General features: G+C 40.8%; 1 long non-coding RNA gene across 8 annotated transcripts in view; it reads right to left on the bottom strand.

Annotated features, from left to right (window-relative positions):
• LOC149126780 (uncharacterized) overlaps nt 1-23,764 on the bottom strand; it is a 131,335-nt gene that overhangs the window by 103,084 nt on the left and 4,487 nt on the right. For 2 of the 8 annotated variants that reach the window (XR_016234750.1, XR_016234755.1), the window contains exons 2-4: nt 18,261-18,470; nt 15,808-16,000; nt 13,987-14,660 (exon numbers count right to left, since the gene is read on the bottom strand). The exons of 3 other annotated variants lie outside the window; for them this stretch is intronic. This is a non-coding gene — a long non-coding RNA (uncharacterized LOC149126780). Of the gene's footprint in view, nt 1-13,986; nt 14,661-15,807; nt 16,001-18,260; nt 18,471-23,764 lie in introns of those variants that run through there. 3 more of the 8 variants (XR_016234752.1, XR_016234751.1, XR_016234757.1) reach the window with 3 other exon arrangements.

The raw sequence follows: 23,764 nt of genomic DNA, 5'->3' as shown, positions 1-23,764 counted from the left end.
CACTAAGCTAAACATGCTGGTAATTGAAATGCACCTTGTTTCCTAAATGTTCAGATTCCTAGTGAGTACTGTCCTTATGACCCCTTGGCTTGTATAAGTTACAGAATGATATGAATTTATTTTGTTTCCCCTCCTCATCTCTCTCTCAGCTAGTTCACTATTATCATGTCTTTCTATACTAAAAAGTAAAATCTAATGATCTCCAGTAAGAACGCTTGTTTTGTTCAAGCATGAGAACAGAGCATCCCACTGTGCATGCAGGGATCCGACAGTAAAAGAGTCTACAATGATGATGTAGACATTCCAAATAACGCAAAGGAAAAGTCTCCAAAATTTAGCACAGTGAAGACTTCAAGTCAAGCATGAAACCAATTTCTACATTTTAAAAGTTTTAACTTGGAAAAATTAAATTTGACTGGGGGCTTGGGTAGGGTAGGCATTGTTACTACAATGTGCTTAATTGTACTAGAAGTTAAATCATCAGCTATAGAATCACGTCAAAAAATTCAGATATTTTCTTTGAAGTCATTACATATTTATAAAAACTGAAAATGTGTTTTTTTTTTCTCACTGAACTAACAGGGTCAGTTTTTCCAAATGTCTAAATCAATCCATGATTGTAATTTTGACAATAGCACAAGCATGAATTATTTTAGATTACAATATGATGCATTTTAGCCTTCACTCATGTTTCCAGAAATCTGGGGTGTTCACAAACAGTAACGCTAATTGTTGACACTTCTTAGTATTAAATATGATGGGTAGAGTACTTCTCTAAACAGAATCTAGGCTGCTAATGCCAGAACAAGCAGCTGTATTTCAAACTGTTTGTAAAATAAACTTTGCACTTTCAGAAATTTCAGAAAATAAAAAATGATATCAATTTTTGAAAGTTACATCCCATTTAATATAACTCTAAAAAAAGGATGCTCCAATCAATCAAGTTAGTTAAATGAACATTTCTTTATCTATATTAACTTGTGCAATTATCATTTATAAGATAAGATTAATTTTTCTTGAAGTTCATCATTATTTCCCTAGTAATTACTTGCGTAGACACATAGCAATGGGCTCTAAATTTCCTAATTCACCCAGAAAACACTGCTTGACTACAAGACTCCAGGAATACAATACTGTTTTAGTTCTCATATTTATTTTCCAGGTGTCAACAGTAGAGAAGAGACAGCCAAGTATATGAAATAGTTTGACAAATGTCCTGAAATCTCTTAAAGCAGCACAACACATCTGGAAACCTAATCAAACCTGGAAAACCTGGAAGAATGAAGGAATCTGTCTGGAGGAGGTGATATCTGGGTGATTTTTAAAAATAACAATGCTATTCTAAATGCTTCACATTTATTTTTTTCACTCAACATTACAGCAACCTCATCATCAATGTACTATTTTTACCCCACTTTCCAGAGGAGGATACGGGGAAAAAGGGGTTAAGTTTTCTGTCCAAGGCAGTACAAAAAGGAAGTGGGTGTGTCAGGATACAATTCTAGATGGGTTAGAATCTGTAGCCCACTATTACCCATCTTCTAAATACTCACTCCTATTTCAAATGTAGGAGAAATGTAGTCTGAGAAATGAGGCTGTGGAAATAACAAGCATTCAGGGACATGCAAACAGTACAGGTAAATCACAACAAATAAGATGCGTAATGAGGGGCTGGTATTGTGTTGTAGCGGGTAAAGCCACCACCTACAACGCTGGCATTCCACATGGATACAGGTTCAAGTCCTGACTGGGTCACTTCCAAACCAGCTCCCTGTTAATGGCCTGGAAAAAGCAGTAAAAGATGGCCCAAGTGTTTGAGCCCCTGCCACCCATATGGGAGCCCTGCAAGAAGCTCCTGGATCTTCATTTCAGCCTGGTTCAATCCTAGCCCTAGCCATCAGGGGACTGAACCAGTGGACAGAAAATCTGTCTCTCTCTTTTTCTCTTTGTCATCTGCCTTTCAAATGAACAAAATGAATCTAAAAAAAAAAAAAAAAAAAAGAGTGATGATGCCTAAAATCAACCTAAATTTATCAGGAAGAATTACTGATATTTTTGGTTATTACTTTGATCCAAAGGTACAAGTTAGAAAGATTAGGTTTTGCCACAGAAAAAATTCATTTCCAAAATCTTAATGGCATAAGATAATGAATGCTAATTTCTTGCTCATATGATATATCCTAACATGGGAAGCTCCACTTTGTAAACCCAATCAGGAACCAAGGCTAAAGGAGCTCCACTAACTCTGGGATTCCAGGATAGTACTGAAAGGAAGAGAGAATAAAGCACCAACAATTAAATGCTTTGGCTCAGAAGTTGTGTCTCTCAATTTCACTAGATTTCATTGTCTGACACTAGGTACAGGATCACACCTAACTTTAAGAGGGCAGGGAAATACAATTCCCCATAGACTTTGAACATGAGCAGTGCTAGATTTTTTTTTTTATCTTTTATTTAATGAATATAAATTTCCAAAGTACGACTCATGGGTTACAATGGCTTCCCCCCCCATACCGTCCCTCCCACCAACAACCCTCCCCTTTCCCACTCCCTCTCCCCTTCCATTCACATCAAGATTCATTTTCGATTATCTTAATATACAGAAGATCAGCTTAGTATACCTTAAGTAAGTATTTCAACAGTTTGCTCCCACACAGAAACATAAAGTGAAAAATAATAGATGATTTTTTTAAAATGATGATGAAATCAGATCAGACCTATTGTCATGTTTAATCCCAGTGAGAGTCAAGTTGGGAATTGAAAATTTCTTTCTTTTTTTTTTTTTTTTTTTTTTTTTTTTTACAGAAGATCAGTTTAGTGTACATTAAGTAAAGATTTCAGTCGTTTGCACCCCCATAGAAACACAAAGTGAAATATACTGTTTGGGTACTCGTTATAGCATTAAGCCTCAGTGTACAGCACGTTAAGGACCGAGATCCTACATGAGGAGTAAGTGCACAGTGACTCCTGTTGTTGACTTTACCAATTGACACTCCTGTTTATGGCATCAGTAATCTCCCTATGCACCAGTTATGAGTTTCCAAGGCTATGGAAGCCCCTTGAGTTCTCCGACTCTTATCTTGTTTAGACACGGTCATAGTCAAAGTGGAGGTTCTCTCCTCCCTTCAGAGAAAGGCACCTCCCTCTTTGAAGACCTGTTCTTTCCACTGGGATCTTACTCACAGAGATCTTTTTGCCAGAGTGTCTTGGCTTTCCATGCCTGAAATACTCTCATGGGCTTTTCAGCCAGATCCGAGTGCCTTTAGGGCTGATTCTGAGGCCAGAGTGCTATTTAGGACATCCGCCATTCTATGAGTCTGCTGAGTATCTCACTTCCCATGTTGGATCACTCTCCCCTTTATTTATTCTATCGGTTGGTGTTAGCAGATACTAGACTTGTTTTTGTGCTCCCTTTGAGTCTTAGTCCTTTCATTATGATCAATTGTGAACTGAAATTGATCACTTGGAGTAGTGAGATGGCATTGGCACATGCCACCTTGATGGGATTGAATTGGAATCCCCTGGTATGTTTCCAACTCTACCAATTGGGGCAAGTCAGCCCGAGCATGTCCCAAATTATACATCTCTTCCCTCTCTTATTCCCACTCTTATGTTTAACAGGGATCACATTTCGGTTAATTTTCAACACTTAAGAATAACTGTGTGATAATTACAGAATTAAACCAGTCATATTAAGTAGAACAGACAAAAAAAAATACTATGAGGGATAATGTATTAAGTTGTCCATTAGCAGTCAGAGCTATGCTGATCAAGTCACCATTTCTCATAGTGTCCATTTCACTTCAGGAGGTTTCCTTTTTGGTGTTGAGTCAGTTGTCACCGATCAGGGAGAACATATGGTATTTGTCCCTTTGGGACTGGCTTACTTCACTCAGCATGATGTGTTCCAGATTCCTCCATTTTGTTGCAAATGACTGGATTTCGTTGTTTCTTACTGCGGTATAGTACTCTAAAGAATACATATCCCATAATTTCTTTATCCAGTCTACCGTTGATGGGCATTTAGGTTGGTTCCAGGTCTTGGCTATTGTTAATTGTGCTGCAATAAACATTAGGGTGCAGACCGCTTTTTTGTTTATCAATTTAAACTCCTTTGGGTAAATTCCAAGGAGTGGGATGGCTGGGTCGAATGGTAGGGTTATATTCAGGTTTCTGAGGAATCTCCAGACTGATTTCCATAGTGGCTTGACCAGTTTGCATTCCCACCAACAGTGGGTTAGTGTCCCTTTAGTGCTAGATATTGATAAACATGAATAACATGTCATGTTGTGATGTTTTTTAGTTTTGAGAGGTCATAGCATGGAGCAAATAAAAATAAGATTTGGATTCAGACACAATGAGGCTATAAGCTCAAACTCCCAACTCAATGGTTTACATGACTTTTGTTAAGGTACTTAACCCTCAAAATTGCAGTTTTTTCCTTAAATATAGATAAACGTTTGTTCAAGAGTGTTCCGAGATTTAAATGAGTGTAAAAAACATAGTAACAATACCCACAACATAGTAGAAACTCAAATGCTGATGTCAATTTAAATTAATCAAGAATTTGCAATTTAGAGATTTGGTTAAGATGGCAGAGTAGGGAGGGAGCTTACTGCTTTAGTCTATAAGACAGTTTAAAAACAGTGGAGCAAGTGCAGGCTCAGTAAGAGTTAGGGAGAAAACGGCAGAGGAAACTGTACGCAAACTGGAGGGACACAGCGGACCCATGTGGAGGGTGTGGACGCACACAAGCAGGTCCCCAGCAGCAGAGTTGCATCAGCATTGGGGAGTGAGGTGAGAGCAGACTGCAGCAGCCCAAGCCACTGGAGAAAAAAGCTGCAGAAAGGGCCTAGAGGAAATCTGGCTTGGGGCCCCATGGGGGATAGTATACCTGCCAACTAACCAAAAGAAGGTGAGAGAAGACCCAAATCAATAAAATTATAGGTGAATAAGGAAATGTAACAACAGATATCACAGAAATAAAAAGAATATCAGAAATTACTACAAAGAACTGCATGGAACAACTGGGAAATCTGGAAGAAATGGATATATTCCTAGCCACACACAACCTACTTAAATTGAGCCATGAAGACATAGAAAACCAGGCCGATACCATGGCTGACTTGGCTAATCCTCCGCCTGTGGCACCGGCACCCTGGGTTCTAGTCCCAGTTGGGGCACCAGGTACTAGTCCCAGTTGCTCCTCTTCCAGTCCAGCTCTCTGCTGTGGCCCAGGAAGGCACTGGAGGATGCCCAAGTGCTTGGCTCCCTGCACCCACATGGGAGACCAGGAGGAAGTACCCGGCTCCTGGCTTCGGATCAGCGCAGCACTGGCCATAGCGGCCATTTGGGGAGTGAACCAACAGAAGGAAGACCTTTCTCTTTGTCTCTCTCTCACTGTCTAACTCTAACTCTGCCTGGCAAAAAAGAAAAAAGAAAAAAAAGAAAACCTAAACAGACCCATTACCAAGATGGGAATTGAATCAGTAAAAAAAGGACCTTCCCAAAAAAGAAAAGCTCAGGGCTGGATGGCTTCACTGCTGAATTCTACCAGATGTTTACAGAAGAATTAACTCCAATTCTTCTCAGTGATTCCAAACAATTAAAAAGGACGGAATCCTCCTAAATTATTTCTACAAAAGTCAGGAGCACCTTAATTCGTAAACCCAAAAAATATGCAACACAGAAAGAGAATTACAGACCAATTTCCATGATGAACATAGTCACAAATATCCTCAATAAATCAGAAAGATCTTTCACCCAGACCAAGCAGAATTTATCCCTGGTATGCAATGATGGTTCAACATTCACAAATAATCAATGTGATACATCACATTAACAAACTGCAGAAGAAACCATAAGATTATCTCAATAGATGCATAGAAAGCATTTGGTAAAATACAACACTCTTTCATGATGAAAACTCTAAGCAAATTGGGTATAGAAGGAACATTCCTCAATACAATCAAAGCAATTTATGAAAAACCCATGGCCAGCATCCTATTGAATGGGAAAAAGTTTGAAGCATTCCCACTGAGATCCAGAACCAGACAAGGATGCCCACTCTCACCACTGCTATTCAACATCATCCTGGAAATGTTAGCTAGAGTCATTAGGCAAGAAAAATAAACCAAAAGGATACAAATTGGGAAAGAGGAAATCAAGCTAGCTGTATTTTCAGATGACATGATTTTATATATAGGGGGTCCAAAGACTCCACCAAGAGACTATTGGAATTCATAGAAAAGGAGTTAAAATAGCAGGATATAAAATTAATACACAAAAATCAACAGCCTTTGTACACAGACAATGCCACAGCTGAAAAAGAACTTTAAGATCAATCTTGTTTACAATAGCTACCAAAAAAATTCAAATACCTTGGAATAAATCTAACCACGATGTCAAAGATCTCTATGATGAGAATTAAAAACCAATAAAGAAAGAAATAGAATATGACATAAAAAATTGAAAAAATCTTCCATGTTTATGGATTGGACAAATCAATATCATCATCAACATGCACATTTTTCCAAAGCAATTTACAGATTCAATGCTATACCAATTAAAATGTCAAAGACATTCTTCTGAGATCTAGAAAAACTGACGGTGAAATGCATATGGAAATACAGGAAACCTCTAATAGCTAAAGCATTCTTATACAACAAAAAACAAAGTTGGAGTCATCAAAATACCAAATTTCAAAATAAACTACAAGGCAATTATAATCAAAACAGCCTGGTACTGGTTAAAAAAAAAGAAAACAGTTGAATAAACCAATGGAACAGAATAGAAATGCCAGAAATCAATTCAAGCATCTACAACCAACATACATTTGACCAAGGAGCTAATACCAATCCCTGGAGCAAGGCCAATCTCTTCCACAAATGGTGCTGGGAAAACTGGATTTCCACATGCAGAAGCATGAAGCAATACCCAATCCTTACCCCTTACATAAAAATCCACCTAAATTTATCAAAGATCTAAATATATGACTCGATACTATCAAATTATTAGAGAACATTGGGGGAACCCTGCAAGCCATTGGCACAGGCAAAGAGTTCTTGGAAAAGACCTCAGAGGCACAGGTAATAAAGCCAAAATTAACAAATGGGATCACATCAAATTGAGAAGCATCTGTACTGCAAAAGAAACACTCAGGAAACTGAAGGGGAAACCAACAAAATGGGAGAAATTATTTGCAAACCTTGAAACTGATAAAGGATTAATAACCAGAATATATAAAGAGATCAAGAAATTCCACAACAACAAAACAAACAACCCACTTAAGAGATGGGCCAAGGACCTCAACAGACATTTTTCCAAAGAGGAAATCCAAATGGCCAACAGACACATGAAAAAATGTTCAGGATCACTAGCTCTCAGGGAAATGCAAATCAAAACCACAATGAGGTTTCACCTCACCCCTGTTAGAATGGCTTACACACAGAAATCAACAAAGAACAAATGCTGGTGATAATGTGGAGGAAAAGGTACACTAATCCACTGTTGGTAGGAATGTAAATAGATAAAACCGCCATGGAAGACAGTATGGAGATATCTCAGAAATCTGAATATAGACTTACTATATGACCTAGCCATCCCATTCCTGGGAATTTACCCAAAGGAAACGAAATCAGCAAATAAAAGAATTATCTGCAGCTCCGTGTTCATTGCAGCTCAATTCACAATAGCTAAGACATTGAATCAACCTAAATGCCCATCAACTGAAGACCAGATAAATTATTGGATATATAATTTATAGAATTCTACACAGTGAAAAAAATGAAATCTAGTCATTTGCAGCAAAATGGATAAATCTGGAAACATCATACTTAGTAAAATAAGCCAGTCCCAAAAGGACAAATACTATATGTTCTCTCTGATCTGTGACAACTAATAGAACACCTAAAAGGAAATCTGTAGAAGTGAAATTGACACTTTGAGGAGTAATGACTTGAACAGCCCTTGCCTTGACTGCCATTGAGCTGCTTTTTTCTTCATACTATTTGTTGAACTTTTTTTTTTTTGACAGGCAGAGTAGACAGTGAGAGAGAGAGACAGAGAGAAAGGTCTTCCTTTGCCGCTGGTTCACCCTGCAATGGCCGCCGCGGCCGGCGCACTGCGGCCGGCGCACCGTGCTGATCCGATGGCAGGAGCCAGGAGCCAGGTGCTTTTTTTGGTCTCCCATGGGGTGCAGGGCCCAAGCACCTGGGCCATCCTCCACTGCACTCCCTGGCCACAGCAGAGAGCTGGCCTGGAAGAGGGGCAACCAGGACAGAATCCGGTGCCCCAACCGGGACTAGAACCCGCTAGGTGGAGGATTAACCTAGTGAGCCGCGGCGCCGGCCATTTGTTGAACTTTTTATTTCACATAGAGTTAGTCATATATGTATAAACTCAATTGAAAACTAAAAAAAAAAAAGAAGTTGCAATGTAGAAGAACAGGCTTTATAACAAGTACTTGATAGATATGCTTACCTTTGGGTATAAAATGAGCTATTCAGTAAAGTAGCAGAAAACTGAAGTTCATATGACATAAAGCAGAGATTTTTTCAATCTTGTTTCTCACTTCAATTATCTACTGCTACCTAACAAACCACCATAAACTGGGTGGCCTAAAACGATTCTGATGTCTTAACTCAGCTATGTAAGTTGGCATTTGAAGCAGGGCTCAGTTTTCCTCTCACTTTCTCCCTGGTTTGAACCCATGGAGCTGACTGGGTTGCATTCCCATCTGGAGCTTTAGGTCTTCCTCCCATTTTCTATGGTTCTTAAAGAATTCAGGTCCTTTCACTTAAGAGACTAAGTTTCCTGTTCCTTGCAGCCTGTCAGTCAGCCTGCTCTGAATTCCTCCTGGCTGCCCACCACTCTTTGTCACAGTGTCCCCAAAGGCAGTCACAACGTGAATGTTTGCTCTCCCCTAGGACTGCAGGAGCACATCGCTCCACCTTCATCCTCTGAGAACACCCCAAGGTGTTCACTTGATTAGCTCTGCCTTTTGGACCATAATGTGACATAATTACAGGAATAGTAGCTCAATTCACAGAGGTCTAAGAAACATTCAACAGGAGAGAATTATACAAAGGTGAAAGTCACTGACAATAAACTCAGATATCTGCCTACCACCTCCCTTCACTGTTTTTTTCATGCTGAGGATAACAGTGTCTCTGATTACAAACTAGTTCAGAGAGGTAACATAGGAGGCATCTATGGCATTTAACACACAATGTTTAGGCCAACTACACTCAGATTCCTAGAAAAAAATAAACTATTTTATTGAGAAGCTCATTCTTAAGAGAAATCTTCATGTATTTATTGGGAGAAATTTTTCATGTGTCTCTCATTTCTGCACATCTTGCAAGCAGAGATCTGTACAACCTTGTGTTTTACACTATCCAAGAATAATTGCAGAGCAAACTACCTTGGAAAAATACAGACTGTGTCTTCCTCCAAAGCAAAGTGCAGATTTGCTTACCAGGCTGTATAACAAAGAAAATGTCTCCTTTCAAAGAAAAGGGCAGGCTTGGCCGGCGCAGCCGCTCACTAGGCTAATCCTCCACCTGCGGCACCGGCACTCCGGGTTCTAGTCCTGGTTGGGGCACCAGTTCTGTCCCGGTTGCTCCTCTTCCAGTCCAGCTCTCTGCTGTGGCCTGGGAAGGCAGTGGAGGATGGCCCAAGTGCTTGGGCCCTGCACCTGCTTGGGAGACCAGGAGGAAGCACCTGGCTCCTGGCTTCGGATTGGCGCAGTACTCCGTCCGTGATGGCCATCTGGGGGGTGAACCAACCGGAAGGAAGACCTTTCTGTCTCTCTCTCACTGTCTAACTCTGCCTGTTAAAAAAAAAAAAAAAAAAAAAAGGAAGGAAGGAAGGAAGGAAGGAAGGAAGGAAGGAAGGAAGGAAAGAAGGAAGGAAAGAAGGAAGGAAAGAAGGAAGGAAAGAAGGAAGGAAAGAAGGAAGGAAGGAAGGAAGGAAGGAAGGAAGGAAGGAAGGAAGGAAGGAAGGAAGGAAGGAAGGAAGGAAGGAAAGAAAGAAAGAAAGAAAGAAAGAAAGAAAGAAAGAAAGAAAGAAAGAAAGAAAGAAAAGAAAAGAAAAGAAAAGAAAAGAGAAAAGAAAAAAGAAAAGAAAAGAAAAGAAAAGAGAAAAGAAAAGTAAAGTGCAGGCCTGCTGACCACTCCTTATAAAACATTCAAATTTCCAAGTCAGAATTATGTTCCTGGAATACATCTAACTATGTTTAAGCCACCCAACTGCATTCATCCCGTTCATCCCGATGGAGCGCAGAAGTAAAGAGAAGCTGACCAAACATGACAATAGTCTTGCTATGAGTAAATGAAATCTTCTTTGTCTCTGAGCCCTGAGTCTCATATCTTCTTCCAGTATTCATGAAACAGAGTAAAATCTCTGAACTTTGTCTCATGACAATATTCTGTATATTGAAAGGAAAAGTATAAAGAATGGACAGTGGGAGAATAAAACATTTTTGATCAGAAAGGAAAAGCTAACCAAAGTCATTTGTAAAAATTATATATACTGGGCCAGCGCTGTGGCATAGTGGGTAAAGCCGCCGCCTGCAGTGCCGGCAACCCATATGGGTGCAGTTTCAAGTTCCTGCTGCTCTATTTATGACCCAGCTCTCTGCTATGGACTGGGAACGCAGCAGAAGATGGCCCAAATCCTTAGGCCCCTGCACCTGCATGGGAGACCCAGAAGAAACTCCTGGCTCCCAGCTTCAGGTCGGGGCAACTCTGGCCGTTGCATCCAATTGAGGAGTGAACCAGCAGGATGTACTTTTTCCTCAGATTATAAACATTCTGGTAAATGTACTTAACTTAAAATACCTAGATCAACAGACAACTTGAATGGCATAAATGGTCAGATTTGGGTTATTAAGGTATATTTTCAATATATTCATTTTCATTTAAATAAATATCATTACTACAGAGCATATCAATATTTATAAAAAAATTGAGACCAGCATTGGGGCATCTAACAGGTAAAGCCAGCACCTATGACCAGGAGTTCCCAGTTCCTGGCTTTGACCTAGCCCGGATTTGGCTGTTGTAGCCACTGGGGAGTGAACAAGCACATGGAAGGTAGGCATCTCTTTCTCTCTCTCTCTCTCTCTGTGTGTGTGTGTGTGTCTTCCTCTCTGTTACTCTGCCTTTCAAATACATAAATAAATCTCTAAAAAGTGTTTATTTATCTAAATGGCAGAGTTACAAAGAGAGGGGAGACAGAAAAAGATCTTCTATCTGCTGGATCACTTCCCAGATGGCCACAGTGGCAGGGCCTGGGCCAGGCCAGGGTCCAGCAACTCCATATGGGTCTCTCACATGGGTGCCAGGGATCCAGTCTTTGGGCCATGTTCTGCTGCCTTCCCAAGCACATTAACAGGGAGCTGAATTGGAAGTGGAGCAATCAGGCTTCAAACGGATGCCCGTATAGGACACTGGTATCAGGTGGCTTCTTAACCCATTGCACCACAATGCCAGATCCTATAAATAAATCTTTATTTTAACAAATATAACATCCAGACTGATAGTGACATCTATTTAATATTTCTTGTATTCAGTACTTTCTCATTGACAGGCAATAGGTTAATATTTAACTAATGCAAAAGTTGCCCTGGCCTTCTTAAAGGATGCAGTTCCTATGACCAGGGAGAACAAATGGACATATTCTATCTCCCAGAATCTTCAGTTCTGCACAATTTGTTAACTCATCACTAACAAAAATTTCCATTTCAGTTTTGGACATGGAATCACAACCATGACTATATTTGATTTGAGTGCGGGATGTCAAACAGTGTGCGAATCAAAGTTGCCATTACAATGGGTTGCAATACACAAACCTTTTCCTATAGCGGGCATCTACCTACCTCTTGGCTGAGCCTCATGATAAACTTAACAATCATTAAGTTTGAGTGAAAGATAAATCAGAATTTATATAAAAACATTTCCTAAATTCTTGAACATTAATGGGCTAAGATTTACAAAGAGTTCATTTTGCAGGGAGACCAAAGACTGACTCATTATCTCTCAGACAGGGGCTTTTAATGTTTTCTCGTTACTCAGTTTTTGCTGTTGGAAACTAACTAATGACATCAAATGTCAATCATATTCACAGTGGTGTCTTTTCTGCATCAGGGAGGGCAGGAGATATGTGTCATTCTGTATTATTTGGGAAATCAAGGTCATGATACAAAAAGAAAAGTAGAAATCGGTTTTTAAAAGATAAGAGAATGGCAAAGTATACAATCATCTAGATGTCTTATTTTTGAAAATATGCTATATAAATTAGGTTCTAGACCTTAGAAAATAGTTTTACCTCGGTCTTTAAATCTGTTAATCTGTTTTAAAAACCATAATGTTGCTTTTATACATTTGTTTATTTTTCTTGTCATAAACACAGGATATTTAATAGCTAAGATTACAAGTGTTGGATTTTGTATGGTAAAATCAGTGTGCTCACAAAGGGAAATGAGAATGAAGCATAGAAGGAAGAAATTTATTAGACTCAAATATCCCATGGAGTGGTGGGGAGGTCCTCACACACCAACTGCACCCAGGCGGAAACAGCACATTGTTGGAAGCAGAAAAGGTGGTCAGAAATCTCAGAGAAAGTCTAGGTCAGAGTCTTTATTGGCGTTTCCTGGGAAAGGCACAGCAGGCAGAGTAGGGCTGGTTAGTTTAAATAATTACAGCAGGCTGTGGGCTATAGCAGTATTCTCTGGTTGTCTGGTAGCTGTATCTGGAATGATTTAGGACAGAGGAAATTTGGATTGATATATGTAGGTTTGTTAAGGAGACAGTTGGGGGATATGGACTATTGGTTTCCATGTGAAAGATGAACCCCCAGCCAAGCCCTTTGCTCTAAGAGTTGGCCAGCCCTAAGAAGGGCAGGGTTTCCCTAGTCACTGAGGCCATAATTGACAGAGCATTAAGAAATAAGAATTTATTACAAGGAGAGAGGGCAGAGCAAGATGGCAACTGTGTAAGATGCTCTGCCAGTGACCTCTCCCCAGGGACACCAATTGTAACAGCTGTTCAAACCCCAAGTCACCTTCAAAAGAGCTACAGGAGCCTGATGAGAGACCTGCTTTTGGTATAATATATATAATTTAGTGCCTGCTTTTAATATAATAGTAAAAAGACACATTGAAGAAGACAGGAAGGAAAGAGTTGCCTACATCATCTAATAGACCAAGTAGCACAGTGTGGAGAGAGGCGCGTCTCTCTTGAGAGGGATTAAGTGCTGACTTTAGACTTGAAATACAGTACAGGCCCCCAACACAATAACAAAATGATTGACAGGTCTCTGAACTCTGACCTGTACCTGCAAACTGAGCCTTTGGACCCCTCCTTGGTCAGTTGACCAAGGATAACCTCCACCACCTCTTTCCCATCCCAACTTCCTCTAGACAGAAGAGCTACACTCCACCTGCTGAGGAGTTGGGCGGGAAAGGGAACTCAGGATTTTGCCTTAGAGCTCCAAGTTGGATCAACTGCTGATAGACCCAGAACCTGATAAAGCCCAAGTTCTGTACTCCCAGGGCCAGTGGTCAAAGAGGGAGCCTCTAGAACTTCCCCAACACTGGACAGCCCAGCAGGATGACTCACTTCTCTGTGTTTCACCACCAGCCTCAGGTGGGTCTAGCATGCACCTAAAGATTGCACAGTCAGGTATCCGTGAGACCCATGTATGATCCCATTAGTGCCAGCCTAGGCAGCCAAGGGTTTGCCTTTATCACCTATCCCCCAACTTTGGGCAGTCAGGAAGAAAACAAAGGTTTGGTCTTTTTTTTTATTATTTTACATATAGAGTTAGACAGTGAGAGAGAGAGACAGAGAGAAAGGTCTTTCTTCCGTTGATACACCCCCCCCAAATGGCCACCATGACTGGAGCTACGCCAATCCGAAGCCAGGAGCCAGGTGCTTCCTCCTGGTCTCCCATGCGGGTGCTGGGGCCCAAGCACTTGGGCCATCCTCCACTGCCTTCCCAGGCCACAACAGAGAGCTGGACTGGAAGAGGAGCAATCAGGACTAGAATCTGGCACCCATATGGGATGCCGGCACCACAGCCGGAAGATTAACCAAATGAGCCACGGTGCCGGCAAAGGTTTGGTCTTGGAAGTCATTGTGTAACTGATTAAACGTGACATTAGATAGCTCCAAACAATTCCTCACCAGTACCTTCAGGTGGCGCATCTTGACCAGACCCAGTGCCAATCAGAGTCCTTGCAGCTCCATTAGAATGGACTTATATTTCAGCCAGTATCACTTGTGGCCAGTTGGAGTGACCTCAGACTCGGAGTCCATCTCAACAGCAGACAGACCACAGCACCTGTTCTGTGTGTCCTGGTCTCAGTAAACCATGGGCTCCGGGTGGCATTGGTGGCCACAGAACAGGACCGAGCATATGGACCTGCCACAGCCCAGTCGCTGGGGCAGGGGGCAAAGGGAGGTGTGTAGGGATATATCACCCCTTTTTATGGATCCCCAGTTTATTCAGAGAAGTACAGTTGCAGATGTGGGACAATTTCGAGCTCAGGGTGTCCTTTGTGACTGAGGCAGTGATGGTGCACTGGAAACAAAGTCTCAGCAAACTTCAACTTGGGGCGCCATCTGGTGGTATAGTCATGGAAGTGTCCACAGTCTCTGCAAAGTAAGTGAGCTGCTTAAAATTCCTGGCAGCCCAGCAGCAAGCCAAACCAGAAAGCAAAACTCAGAAAAAAAAAAAACAACCAATAGCATAGATGGGATCCAGCCATCCAAGTATGACACTATATTGAGTTACTGGCTTTCAAATTCAGCCAGCACAGTCCTGGCCTTTATGAACATTTAGGGTGAACCAGCAGATACATTGACTCTCTCTCACCGCCTTTTCTCTTTTCTCACCGCCTCTCCAATACATAATTTTTAAAAATGAACTCTCAGGAAATCATGACTTCATCTAAAAAAATTAAGGTGTCAGAAACCAAACACCTAGGATATGATATTTTAAAATGCTTGGATGAAGAATCTTAAATTGATATTTTAAGGACAAGAATTCATGTTAAACCATTCAAGTGAATACAGAGAAATAATTTAATGTTTTAACAATTTAATTTGGACAAGACATAGAGATGGAAGTAATTTTTAAAATCAAACAAATCCTTCAACTGAAAAGTACACTAAGCAAAATTTAAAATGTGTCAGAAGACATCAATAGTAAAATAAATCAAACAGAAGACTAAGAATCAGTGAACTCAAACACAAGATATTTGAAAGCAGATTATCAGTGGCCAGCGCCGCGGCTCACTAGGCTAATCCTCCGCCTTGTGGCGCCGGCACACCAGGTTCTAGTCCCGGTCAGGGCGCCAGATTCTGTCCCGGTTGCCCCTCTTCCAGGCCAGCTCTCTGCTGTGGCCAGGGAGTGCAGTGGAGGATGGGTCCAAGTGCTTGGGCCCTGCACCCCATGGGAGACCAGGATAAGTACCTGGCTCCTGCCATCGGATCAGCACGGTGCGCTGGCCACAGTGCGCCGGCCGCGGCGGCCATTGCAGGGTGAACCAACGGCAAAGGAAGACCTTTCTCTCTGTCTCTCTCACTGTCCACTCTGCCTGTCAAAAAAAAAAAAAAAAAAAGAAAGAAAAGAAAACAGATGATCAGAGGGGAAAACAGAAAAAAATATTCAACAGGAATGAAGAGGAGCTGGCACTGTGGTGCAGCAGGTTAAAACACTACCTATAATGCTAGCATCCCATATGAGCAACTGTTCAAGTCCCTGGTGCTCCGCTTCCAATACAGCTCCCTGCTAATATACCTGGGAAAGCAGCAGATGATGACCCAGTTCTTAGGCCCCTGTCACACACATGGGAGATCCAAGCTCTTGGCTTCACCTTGGTCCAACCCAGCCCCAGTTTTTGTGGTCATTTGGGAAATGAACCAGCAGACAGAAGATGACTCTTTCTGTCTTTCCTTCTCTCTGTCACTCTTCCTCTTCCTTTCAAATAAATCTTAAAAAAAAAAAAAAAAAGAGGCATGAAGAAAGTTTACAGGAATATTAGAACAGATGCAAAAAGCTAATATGGAATTCTTGAGAATGACAAAGAGTTAGAAAGCATGTTCAAAGAGATAAAAGCAGAAAACTTTCCAAATCTAAATAAAGATACAATTATCCCTGGATAGGAAGGCTTAGAGGTCACCAGTCAGATTCAACTCAACAAACTCTACATCCAAGGCATATATTATAATCAAACTCTCCAAGATTAAAGATAAAGAAGAAAATTTCAAAGTTGCCAGAGAAAAGAAACAACACAACAAAGGCCCTGATTTCAAACTTCTCAGAAGAAACCTTACCAGACCAGGAGGGATTGACATGAGACCTTCACAGTACTAGAGAAAACTGACAATGCTATAACAAGGAAATCTATCTTTTAGATATGAAGGAGGGCTCAAGATACTCCCAGATGAACAAAAGCTGAGAGAATGTATCCCCACCAGACCTGCCTTATAAAAAATGCTAAAGGGAATTCTTCAGAGTGAAACAAAGAGATGCTAATACATAAACAGAAATCACTGGTAAGGATAACTATACAGACAAATTCAGAATGAGTTCACATCTTTAGTATGAAGACTTAAAATCAATTAAGAATTATTATGGCTATACTAATATATTAAGAAATAGATAATATAAAGAAAAATGGGACAAATATCCAAATGTGTGGAGAAATGGAGCAATTATGGCACTTATTATTAGTATATGTATCAATTTCTTTTTAAATTTCATTTCCTTTTAAATTAATGCCATCTCTGTCACATCAGTAACCAAAAAACAAAAATGTTTTTGTAAGCCTCATGAAAATAAAGCAAAAATTTATAATACATTGCAAAAAATACAAGGAATCAAAACACATTGCTATACAAATTACTTCACACAAGGGACGACTGGAAGAGAGACAGAGAGAAGGAAACAAAGGAACTAAACTAAAATAACTCTAGTACCAAAATGAATAAGTACCAAATGGAAGTAGTAAGATTTTACTTATCTTATCAACAGTTATCTTAAATGTAAATGGGTTAAATTCTCCAATTAAAATACATTGAACCAAAAAACAGACATAGAACAAAGACTGAACTATATGCTTTAGTACAAGAAACTCACTTCACCTTTAAGGACACACATAGGGTGAAAGTGAAGGGATAGAAAAAGATGTTTCATACAAATGGAACCTAAAACAAAGTAAGTTTTGTCATACTTGGATCAGATAAAGTGTTTTTGAAGAAAAAGGGGACAGGAAGCGCATTACATAATGACAAAGGGTTCAGTTCAAGAAGAGGAACTCATAATTGTAAATATGTATGCACCCTGTATCAGAGCTCTCAAATACAGGACGCAAATATTATTGGACATAAAGGAAAATATTAGTAGATATAAAAAGAAGATAGACTCAAATACAATAATAGTGGAGGACTTTAATACTTCACTTTCATAAATGGACAGATGGTCCAGAGAGAAAATCAATAAAAAAAAAGCAAAATTAAATTGCACATAGATCAATTGGAGCTACTGAACATCTATAGAATGTCCCATCCAACAGCTAAACAACGCACATTCTTGTTGGCAGACATGGGACAGTCTCCAAGATAGATCACATGGTAAGTCACAAAACAAGTCAAAATTAAAAAAAAAAAATAGAAATCACACAAAGTGTTTTTTCTCACCACAATGCAATAAAACTAGGAATCAATAACCAAAAAGTGAGATTTGGGAAAGTAAATAAATACATGTAAGTTACACCAGTTTACACTTGACCAATCAAATGGATCAAGGAAGAAATTAAGGAAATTTTAAAAATTTCTTGAAATGAATGAAAATTGAAACACAACATATCAGACTGGTGGAGCATGGCAAAAGAAGTACTAACAGGGACACTTACAGTAATCAATGTTCACATCAAAAAAGAAGAAAGATCTTAAATAAACAACATTTTGCCATACCTCAGAGAATCAGAAATTCAAGTAAAACAAAACCCAATATTAGTAAAAGGAAAGAAATAATAAAACTCAGAGAACAAATTAAATAGAGACCAAAAATAAACAACACAAAATAGTCAATAAAATGAAAAGACGATTCTAAAAAAGACAAAATTAGCAAACCCTTAGCTAGACTTAGATGTCCAGTTTCACCACTTTTATTCAACATAGAAATGGAAGTCTTAGCCAGAGCAATTAGACAAGGGAAGAAATAAATGGTGGACCGGCGCCATGGCTCACTTGGTTAATCCTTCGCCTGTGGCACCGAGATGCCATATGGGTACCGGTTCCAGTCCCAGCTGTTCCTCTTCTAGTCCAGCTCTCCGCTGTGGCCCGGGAAAGCAGTGGAGCATGACCCAAGTGCTTGGGCCCCTGCACCCGCATGGGAGACTAGGAGGAAGCTCCTGGCTCCTGGATTCAGATTGGCACAGCTCCAGCCATTGCGGCCACCTGGGGAATGAACCAACGAGAGGAAGACCTTTCTCTCTGTCTCTTTCTCACTGTCTATAACTCTACCTGTCAAATAAATTTAAAAAAAGGAAAGAAATGGCAACCCAATATGAAAGGAGGAAGCCAAATTGTCAATGTTTACAGATGACATGATCTCATATATAGAAAATATTAGACTCCATCAAAAGATACTAGAACTTAAAAACAAATTCAGAAAAAAATTGTCAAGGTACAAAGTCAACATAAAAAATCATTAGCATTTTTATACATCATAATGAGTTACTTGAAAAAGTAATCAAGAAAGTAAATCCATTTTCAAATAGCTACCAAAAAGTAAAATACCTGGGAAAAATTTTAGCCAAAAACACACACTACTAAAATTCTCATGGAACCAACAAAGACTTAATAGCCAAAATGATCTCTAACTGAAAGAACAAAGCAGGAGGTATTATACTATCTGACAAAATATATTATACAGGTATAGTAATTATAACAGAATGGTAATGACATAAAAGCATAGAACAATGGAACAGAATAGAGAGCCATCTGGAGCCAACCAATGAACTTGCATTGGAAAATGACAGTATTATCAATAAATGCTGCTGGGAAAGTGGAAGAAGGATACTAGATCCCTCTCTCTCACCATGTACAAAAAATCAACTACAAGAAGGCTGAATAGAAGTTTGCTTAATTTGTCTCCTGTTCTTCAGAAAAGAATCAAAATGGGGCCAGCATTGTGGCATATTAGGTTAACTCTCTGCCTACAACACCAGCATCACATATGGGCTTCAGTTTGAGTCCCAGATGAACCACTTCTAACCCAGATCCCGGATAATGTGCCTGGGAAAGCAGCAGCAAAAGATGACTCAAATTCTTGGACCCCTTCACCCATGTGGGAGACCTAGAAGAAAATCCAGGATCCTGGCTTTGGCCTGGCGGTCCAGCCCCAGCTGTTGAAGCCATTTGCAGAGAGAGCTAGAGGATGGAAGAGCCCTCTCTCACTTTTTTTTTAAGATTTATTTATTTATTTGAAAGTCAGTGTTATACAGAGAGAGGAGAGGCAGAGTGAGAGAGAGAGGGAGAGGGGGGAGAGGGAGAGAGAGAGAGAGAGAGAGAGAGAGAGGTCTTCTATCCACTGGTTCACCCCCCAATTGTCTGTAACAACTGGAGCTGGGCTGATACAAAGCCAGGAGCCAGGAGCTTCTTCTGGGACTCTGTCACAGGTGCAGAGGCCCAAGGACTTAAGCCATCTTCCACTGCTTTCCCAGGCCATTGCAGATAGCTCAATCAGAAGTGGAGCAGCCAGGACTTGAACCAATGCCCATATGGGATGCTGGCACTGCAGACAGCGGGTTTCCCCACTTTGCCACAGTGCCGGCCCCTCTTTCTCTCTTTCTTTCCTTCCTCTTCTCTCTATAACTCTGTCTTTCAAATAAATAAAAATGAATCTTTAAAACAATCAAAATAACAGCTAAATAAATGAATGTTGAGGTGAGTGCCCCAGGGAGAAAACTGAATTTCTTCCAGGGATACGCAGAAACCTCTTAGGACAGAGATGTGGGATAGCATAAAGAAAGGAACGAAGTGTACCAGCAACTGAAACCTCAGCCCCATGGCCCAGGGAAATCTCTATGGCAGAAAACTTGGTCAGCAGGAGAATCCCAGCAGAGGCCCAAGTCCAGGGACATTGAACCATGTCAGCCTTAGCTACAGGAGGGATCCACAGTGGTCAAAGGTTTGGAATCCAGCAAAAGGAACTAACTGAAGTACTTTATTTCAGAAAAAGTAATTATATTTATATTATCTACCATACAACCCCAGGATGCAGGCAGTGGCAGTGTGATGCCATTTTGAGAAAAGGATCATTGCTGGAATCCATATTGTCATGGATGGAAGAAAGTTCTACATATCCTTATCCTCAGCACCTCACAGATTTTTTACCAAACTAGGGGGAAAAACATGATTGTGGCCTCACAATTTCAGCTAAACCCAACAACAATAGTGATCCCATCACTATAGCCCAGTTGATGTTCTGTTCTATCCTGGACAGGTGTTTGGCAAAAGCAGGGTGGGTCCTGCTCCCAGGACCTTAGAAGTCAGGGAGCATTTGCAAACATGAGGCCTTCCTTCCGTACTTCTTCTACCCCCCAGGGCACTGTATGCTATCTACAGACTGCAACCCAGCCTTAGCCTATCACAGCTCTTGTCCTAAGCTCACTCAGGCTCTGAAAGGTGTGGTTGGTTGCACACTTGCTAATTGTGCAGCTCCATTCGCCACCTGGCTGCAGCTTTGTTAAGTGTCCCATACTCAAGCCCACTTCCCTGGTTCAGTGGATAAAGCTGGTCAGCCACACTCACCTGGGGTTTTTTGGCTTCCTTCTCAATGACCCTGGTTTCCATGAGCATCCAGGACTCTAGGTCTGCATTGCCTCTAGCCTCTCCTGCTCTAGTGAACATGTTTTATCATATCCAACTACCTGGGCTGTACGACTTTCTTCTCCAGTAGGCTTCAGTGTGGGTGAGTGTCCCTGACTCCAGACTCAGTGCAGCCAGAGTTCTCCTTGGCTTTGATGGACACCATTGGTGGGTACACACTGGGGCAGGTTGCCCAGCCATCCTTCTCCAGTCTGTCTTACCTTGTAGAGTGCCCCTGACACAAGCCTAAGGACAGCTGAACCCTATCCAAGTTATGCAGGCTGTTGTTGGCTGTACACACTGCCTGGGCCACATGACTCTTCTCCAGTCTGCCTCAGCTTTGCTGACCAACTGACTCTAAGTCAGACACTATCTGAGGCTGCCTCAACTCAGTGGTAGGATAGTGGCAGGAGTCATCACGCACATACACCCAAGTAGGCTGTACAGATCCCTTCACTATCTTATTCTAACTCTAGTGAGTGTTCCATACTCTAGATCTAGCATTATCCAAGTTTGCCCCTACTTTAGTGGGTACATTTGGTGCGCACAACCATCAAGGCTGCATGACTCTCTCTCTGGTACCCCTTGGCTATGACGAGTACCCCAGACTCCAGTAAAGTGTGACCTGAGCCCTCCTCAGCTTTGGCGGCTATAGTTGGCTTCAGTGAGTGCCATGTATACTTGCTCTGCCAAGGCTCACACCCACTCCATCTTTGGTGGGCATAGTTATTTTTACATACCAACTTGGGCTGAAGAACTCCCTTTTTCAGCCTGTTTTCACTTTCGTGAATACTCTCATCTCCATCCCCACCATGGGCCAAGCCCAACCTGACTTTGGTTGATACAGATAGCAGAATACATCTGCCCCAGATTTGTGCTTGACATTGCAAAGACCCTAGCCACCAACACTGAGATCCTCTCATCACTTCTGGGACTCAGATAAGCCACCCATGCTCCTGCTGTCATAGCAATTGTTAACAATGGAAGAAGATACAGGAATACAGCACTTCAACATCCTACTGGTAATAGTCAAAGCAGCTTACTAAGCCAATATCAAAAGATATAGCTTCTGGAAGGAAAAGCTTCAATCCAAGAAAATCATTCTTTATAAGTGATAGGGACAGGGGCTGGCACAGCAGCATAGCATGTAAAGCCACAGCCTGTGGTGCTGGCATTCCATATGGACACCAGTTCTAGTCCCACCTGCTCCACTTCTGATACAGCTCTCTACTATGGCCTGAGAAAGCAGTGGAAGATGGCTCAAGTCCTTGGGTCCTTGCACCTGTTTGGAAGACCCAGAAGAAGCTCCTGGCACCTGGCTTCAGACCAGAAAATCTCCAGCTGTTGCAGCCTCTGGGAATGAACCAGCAGATGGAAGACCTCTTCCTCTCTCTCTGCCTCTGCCTCTCTGTGACTCTGCCTTTCAAATAAATAAATACATCTTTTAAAAAAAGTAATATGGACAACTAATCTACCAGATGCATAAAGTTCAATGTAAAGAGGCAAGAATCATGAAAAAAAAAAAAACACTATGGCTCAAAAAGCATCCAATAATTCTTTGACATCAGACTTCACAGAAAAGTAGACTGAGGAAATACCTCATAAGGAATTAGAAGAATGATGATAGGGATACTCAAAAGAGATACAAGGGACTACAGACAAACAATTGAATGAAATTAGGAAATCAAAACATAGTATCAAAGATTTACCCAAAGGAAATTAAATTGGCAAACAAAAAAAAGCTGTCTGCACCTTAATGTTTATTGCAGCTCAATTCACAATAGCTAAGACCTGGAATCAACCCAAATAACCATCAACAGTAGACTGGATAAAGAAATTATGGGACATGTACTCTATAGAACACTATACAGCAGTCAAAAATAATGAAATCTGGATATTTTCAACAAGATGGAGGAATCTGGAAAAAATCATGCTGAGTGAATTAAGCCAGTCCCAAAGGGACAAATATCATATGTTCTACCTGATCAGTGACAACTAACCAAGCACAAAAAAGGAAGCCTGTTGAAGTGAAAGGGACACTATGAGAAACAGTGACTTGATCAGCTCTTGTCCTGACTGTTGATTTACAATGTAATACTTTATCCCTTTTAGTATTTTTTTATGTTCTAGTTAATACTATTGGTCGAACTCTGTAATTAACACACAATTATTCTTAGGTGTTTAAATTTAATTGAAAAGTAATCCCTGTTAAATATAAGAGTGTGAATAAGAGAGGGAGGAGATGTACAATTTGGGACATGCTCAATCAGACTTGCCCCAAATGGTGGAGTTAGAAATGTGCCAGGGGATTCCAATACAATCCTATCAAGGTGGCATGTATCAATGCCATCTCACTAATCCAAGTGATCAATTTCTGTTCACAATTGATCACACTGATAGGTCTAAGCGTCAAAGGGCTCACACAAACAAGACTAATGTCTGCTAATACTAACTGATAGAATGAAAAAGGGAAAGAGTGATCCAACATGGGAAGTGGGATACACAGCAGACTCATAGAATGGCAGATGTCCTAAACAGCACTCTGGCCTCAGAATCAGCCCTTAAGGCAAGCAGATCTGGCTGAAGAGCCCATAAGAGTATTTTAAGCCTGGAAAGCCAAAACACTCTGGAAAACAAACAAAAAAAATGACCTAAATGAAAGATCTCTGCAAGTGAGATCCCAGTGGAAAGAATGGGCCATCAAAGAAGGAGGAGAGAACTTCCACTTTGACTATGACCTTGTCTAAATAAGATCAGAGTCAGTGAACTCAAAAGGCTTCCATAGCCTTGGCAACTCATGACTAGAGCCTAGGGAGATTACTGACACCATAAACAAGAGTGTCAAATTGTTAAGTCAACAACAGGAGTCACTGTGTACT

Source organism: Oryctolagus cuniculus, chromosome 5 (assembly GCF_051225735.1).
Source record: "Oryctolagus cuniculus isolate XC-2025 breed Fujian yellow rabbit chromosome 5, ASM5122573v1, whole genome shotgun sequence".
In the NCBI taxonomy this organism is placed as follows: domain Eukaryota; kingdom Metazoa; phylum Chordata; class Mammalia; order Lagomorpha; family Leporidae; genus Oryctolagus; species Oryctolagus cuniculus.
Note: the sequence above shows the minus strand (reverse complement) of the source record. Positions and strands in the feature narration are given on the sequence as shown.